Here is a 5995-nt window from a genome sequence, read left to right as displayed (position 1 = left end):
TATACTTAGACTGTACATGCCATGAGGGGATGGCAGGAGTTTGTGAGAAGGCCTTGGTGGTCGAGGAAAGGACAGGCTGGAGATGTGAGATAGTGTGGTTGGACTTTAAATGTGGGAAGGAAAACATAGAGGACAGGTCTGAGTGTGAGGCAGCACCGGGGCTGCACAGAGCAGGCTGTGGGAACAGGGTTTTTATCGTGGCAAAAGAAGAGAAGAGCATTGGAAAAACTAGAACAGAATATAGGTTAGTGTGCATTTCATCTCGAGATAGAAACGGACTTTCAGGCATTGAAGTGACGGGAAAAAAATCAGATCAAATGGATAATCTTGACACGTGGCATAAAGTAAAGCATGTATTTACAAACGTCACAAAATTGCAAAGTAACTGGCATTTATATTTATTTACAGTATTGAGATATTTGATGATGGGCTTGATGATGTGTATCTTTAACACCAGCACTTGGGAGACAGAGGCAGGTAGATCTCTGTGAGTTTGAGGCCAGCCTGGTCTACACAGTGAGTTCCAGACCAGCCAGGGCTACTTAGTGAGATCCTGCCAATAAATAAATAAATGAATGAATAAATAAATAAATAAATAAATAGTATTTATAAGGTGAGTGTGTATTTTTCAAACCACCCAAAGACACCAGTAGAAAAATGTACAAATGGACACTTTTCAAGAGGAAGAAGAACATGTGGCGTTCTTCAGATAGAGAATCCCTTGACCTCTGGTCACTGCCACTGCCTGGTCCCAGCTCAGGCTGCTCCACTTGGAACACCAGTGCTTGCTTTGTTGAGGAGCGGCGGAGGCGGGCCTCTGGTCATCAGCTCAGCCCCCAGAAGCTCCTTGTGGTGCTTTGAATGAGATGTCTCTGAGGGTCTCCAGCATTTGAATATTTGGTCTCTAGTTGGTGGCACTGTTTGGGGAGGCTTAGGAGGTGTGGCGGGAGGAAGTGCGTCACTGAGAGTGGGCTTTGAGGTTTCAAGAGCCACATGCCATTCCCAGTTCACTCTCTCTGCCCTGCCTATAGAGTGGTGGTGCTGGACTCATCCATCCAGAACTACAAGTCCAAACAAGCCCTTCCTTCTACAGGTCACCTTAACCATGGTATCCTCTCCCAGCAACAGAGAAGTAATTTATCCCTCATCAGGCAGCATCTTTCTCTCAAGTAAAAGCCTTCTGCAAAGCTCTCCAGCAGCTCTGGCAGGAGAGGGACTGAGGGAGGAGAGGTTTCCATGCAGGGTGTTCTGGCCTAGGCAGCCCCCTGGTAGCCCGAGGTCCACAGGAGCAGGGCAGACAGCTTTCTCTGGTCTGATGCTACTCCTCCTCCTGTGTCTGGTCCAGTGTGCCCACAGGCCCAATATGGGCACAGTTAGGTGTGAAACATGAGCAAGAGGCCAGGCATCTGCCCACCACCTTGCCCAGTGACAGCACAGGTCTCCTCAGAACCTCTGCGGATACATAGCAGGTCACGTGATCAGGGCTGGTGGCTGAGAGGACGTGCCCTGATGCTTTGGCCTTGGCTCCTTTATCTGTCCACGGAAGGATGACGCTGTCCCCGAAGCTCTGGCGCTCTAGACTGAGGACAGTAGGTGAAGGACCCAGGGCAGTGTCCTGTGAGCAGGGCCCCAACACATGCCAGTTCCAGTTACTAGAAGAAATGCCTGCGTGGCTCCTGACCAGGAAGCATGCACCCACTCCTAACTGTTAGTCCCACAGAGACCTTCCTTGGTGCCCCTCAGGAACATCCACACAGGTGTACCACAGCCGAGAGGGGCCTGACTTACCTAGTGGTTCAATAGAACCACGAGTCCTCCACTGTCATCCTGTCCCCTAGACCCGGGACAGACCTCACAACACTCCCTCTCTGCCCCACATGGATCTGTGAGAATGAGAAGGGCAGTCAGAGTCCACGGAGCGATTGGGAGAGCAGACAGACACAGAGGTAGTCTGTGACATAAGGGAAATTGGGGTGACTGGCTTTCTGGAGGTGCCCAGTCTTCCTGTAACTGAATCAAGACACAGAGCGGGTGGAGTGCTGTTCTCACCCTGATTGGGTCAGAGGATCACCTCTCACCTGGATAGTGGCACTAGCTCCTCACAGGTTTCCTGTGTCCACCCTACCTGCCACAGTTGTGTCCAACAGAGCAGTGCTGTCAAGACAAGTCAGATCACGTCTCTCTTCTACCTAAACACCCCAACTACAGGTTTAAGCCAGGGGCAGTCCGGTCCCCTCCGACCTGATTCCTTCTACCATTCCCCACTTCCGCCATTCCGCTCTCATCCTCACCTTTGCCCCGGCCCCAGGGCCCGTGATCTGCTGCTTCCGCCTAGAAAACTTCCTCCAGATACCTGACTTGTTCCTCCCTAACCTTTGCTCAAAACTGACCCCATTCAAATGGGAGCATCTCTGCTCACCCTGCTAGGACCCTTGATTTCTCTTACCCTGCTCCCTCAGCCCAAAGACTTTCTTATTGCTAATATCTGCTCCCCACACTGGAAGGTAAGCTCTGGGATGTGGCACACACCGGCGAAGTGTTGGTGGGATGAGGAGTGGCCCAACTGTTCCTCTGGCCTCTTCCACAGGTCCCCACTATGCTCAGTATGCACACCTCTTCCACATTGCCCTCACCCCTGCCTACTCTTTGGGGAAGGCCCTGCAATTCTTTCAAGTTTACTTTCAAGATGGAATTCTGTCAGCATGCAGTAAACATTTGGGGAACTGACAGAGGGGAAGGAAGAAGCCAAAGATCCAAGAAAAGGGGACCCCTGGATTGTGACAGGTCCCGGACTTCAGACAGCTGGAGTGCTGCTAACATGGTGTGACCTCCCTGGAGCCTACGGTCAGAGAATACTGCACAGACTACCAGACTGTATCAGGATGGAGCAGGCCTGGCCACCAAGGAGGGGGCTAAAGGCAGGACTAGGACAGTGAGCAAGCAGCCCCCAGCAACAGCCTTGATTTCTGGCTTATCCCACATCACAGCAAGACAGTCCATAGCAGGAGCCCAGGGCTCTGGGGGAGAAAGCACCAGGACCCAGACCATGGCCACTTCACAGCAAGAAAGGTCCAGATGGGTCTAATGGGACTAATCCTGCCCAGGGGAGGGAGACATAAGATCTGAGATGTCTGTGCTCAACAGGAAATTGAGACAATTAAGGACCACAAGGGCTCCAGGATTCCGGGCAGCTCAGGTGAGCATTGCCATTATGTTTTGAGTCTGCAGGTGTGATTCACTGTTGGTTTTGACTTTGACTGTTTCCAGTCACTTCAGCAGGGGATGGTATTTCAGTCAAGCCAATGTCTGATTAGCTAGAGAGACCAACATGTCACAGTGCCCTGGAAATATTAAATAATATTTACAAGGGATGACGTTGGGGACATAATTACTGATGGTAAGAGGCAATCAACAGCAGGGAACTCTTTCACTGCTCAAGTGGTGAGATGTTAGATCTAGGCTCAGAGAAAGAAGGGCTTGTCATGGGGCTGGCAGGAGGGGCTGGCAAGTTATTGCTGCTGCTGATTCTGTTAATAGGATAAGCCAGCCTTGCAAATAAGAGCCAGACCCCAGGAGGCCTGCATTTGAGATCTGAAAACCAGGCCAGGTCTTGCCAATAGCTTCACGTCTGGATGTGCTGAAACTGGAAAAGAGCCCTGAGATCAGCTATGGTGACTACTTCTATAGCTTCTCTTCCATAAATCCTGCAAGCATTAAATAATAATTAACTTGTTTTCAGATTCTTTATTCCTCAAACAGGATGGCTGAGTTTGATCCCTTAGACCAACATGGGGATAAGAGAAAGACGATTGCTCAGGGTTGTCCTCTGACCTCCATACTCGTGTAAACACACACACACACACACACACACACACACACACACACACAGAGAGCGCGCGAGCGACAGACAGAGACAGACACAGAGGATTGCTGATTGGGACATGCAGACTCAACATTCTATCATTTCTGCTTCAAACAAGAGACCTGTTGTTTCATGCCCCAGACATACTGCCTTGTACGAATGTCATTTCCCTTCTGAAATTTGTAAAATAACACAGAGCCAACTTTTAACACTTGGAGGACCCTGGAAAATCTGTATCAGAACCTCCAAATCCAAGCTAACTCTCTTCTATATAAGGAGACTTAGGCCCCCAAACCAGTTTGTCCACGGTCACATAGCTGCTCGTCAGCAAAGCCAAGCCTGGGACCTGGGCAGGGGAAGGAGGGAAGGGCGCTCCACACAGAAAAGGCAGAGGGTAAACCAGCTGTGAAGACAGCACAGTGGGGTGGGCTATGGGTGCCAGTGAGCATGGGCTTGACTCCCGTCCTCGATACTTACTGCTGTGTGGCCCTGCCAGAGTCATGTTCTCTGAGCTCATTTTCCTACGAGCCAAATGGGGCTAACTGTCGGTTACAGAGCATTCTTCAAACAGCAGCTACTCTTGTATACAGAGAGGGGCATCTGGGGAGACACAGGGCCACTTGAGGAACAATCCAACAATCCAACTTCAAGGTGCTACCTTCACAATGACGGCGTGTGACAAACTTTGTCCCAGAGGTGCTCCGGGCATCAAGTATGACGTGTTACTGCTTAAAAATGTCACTCGAAACTGGGTGTGCTTCAGGACTCAAGCCCCTGAGGCCTGAGGAGTAAGATGGGCATTTGTACTTTCCCAAGTGCCCCACCACAAACCACCGTTTCAAAGTCTACACTGCTGGCGGTCCTCTTCGTTCACCCCGTGGATCTGGCTACTCTGGGTATTTTCTTGTTCTGTTTCCTTCCCTCAGCACATGTTATTTCCATGTTTGTGAATGTGTGGTACGTGTGTTGGGTGCATTTGTGTGCAAGTGTGTGGAGGTCAGAGGTTGACACTGGATGTCTTCTTCTATCACTTTCCACAGACAGGGGGTCTCTCACTGAACCTGGAGCTTACCAACTCACTTCACTGGTTGCTCAGAAGGCCCTCGGGATCCTCCTGCCTCTGCAGCACTGGGATTACAGCTGTGCACTGCTGCCCCTGGCTTTTCCATGAGTTCTGGGGACCTTACACAGCAAGCACTTATCCACTGATCCATCTCCCCAGCCCTGGGCACAAGTCCATCAGCACTGCATTTCTTGGGATCTGCACTGTGAACACGCTCCCCAGGTAGTTCTGATGAGTGGGCTTTGAGGAAAAGGAACAGCAATTTCCCACAAGGTGAAACTTCAGGTTAATACAGAGCTACAGGGTGTGTGTCTCACTGGAAACAGAGGCAAAGCCGTCTGCCTGCCTTCTCCAGAGACTGTGGGGCTGAGCAGGGTCTCCTGGGCATGCTCTGCAGGTAGATGTGTTGTCTGTGGACAGCAGCCTGGCTGCTTTGGAAACTGGGCAGATTAGCTGTTACAGACTCACACAGGCGGATTAGTCCAACTCAAAGACTTTAATGTACATTCCACTTGGAAAAAATCTCCAAGGAAACAAGAGGCACCAACAGACTCTCATTCCGTGTCCTGCTGGGAGCTTGAGCCCCAGAAGAGGACGTCACCGGGAGGCCAGAGCACAGCAAATGGTCTGGGGTCAGGGTGGAGGGCCTGGGAGCCCTTCTTGAGGCAGAACTCTGCCCACACAGCACAACGGGTGTGCCCTCGAGACTCCCTAACCCAGAAACGTGACAACACTGAGTGAGGACAGCCCCACAGCAGGGCTGGGAAGTTACGCCACCCTGCATCTCCAGGGCTCTGAAGAAAAGGCCTACCTCTAACAGGGCCTAAGAAACAGACTTGGGACAAGAACTTTTCCTTTTGCTGATGAATTTCCATGTCATCAGAAAAAGTCACGATGGCCTCAGTGAAAAGTGGGGACATGTGGAAGGAAGGCTTCCGTGTCGCACCTTCAAAATGGAAGCCCCAGACCAGAGGCCAGTTCTGGGACATCAACCTTCTAGGCAGGAGGGGCCTCAGGAGAGGATGCTGAAGTTGACCATTGTCAGACTCAGTGCGCCATCTTCCTGTCAG

This window comes from Peromyscus eremicus, chromosome 4 (assembly GCF_949786415.1).
Source record: "Peromyscus eremicus chromosome 4, PerEre_H2_v1, whole genome shotgun sequence".
NCBI classification, from domain to species: Eukaryota; Metazoa; Chordata; class Mammalia; order Rodentia; family Cricetidae; genus Peromyscus; species Peromyscus eremicus.
The sequence above is the reverse complement of the archived record's forward strand: the minus strand, read 5'-3'. Positions refer to the sequence as shown.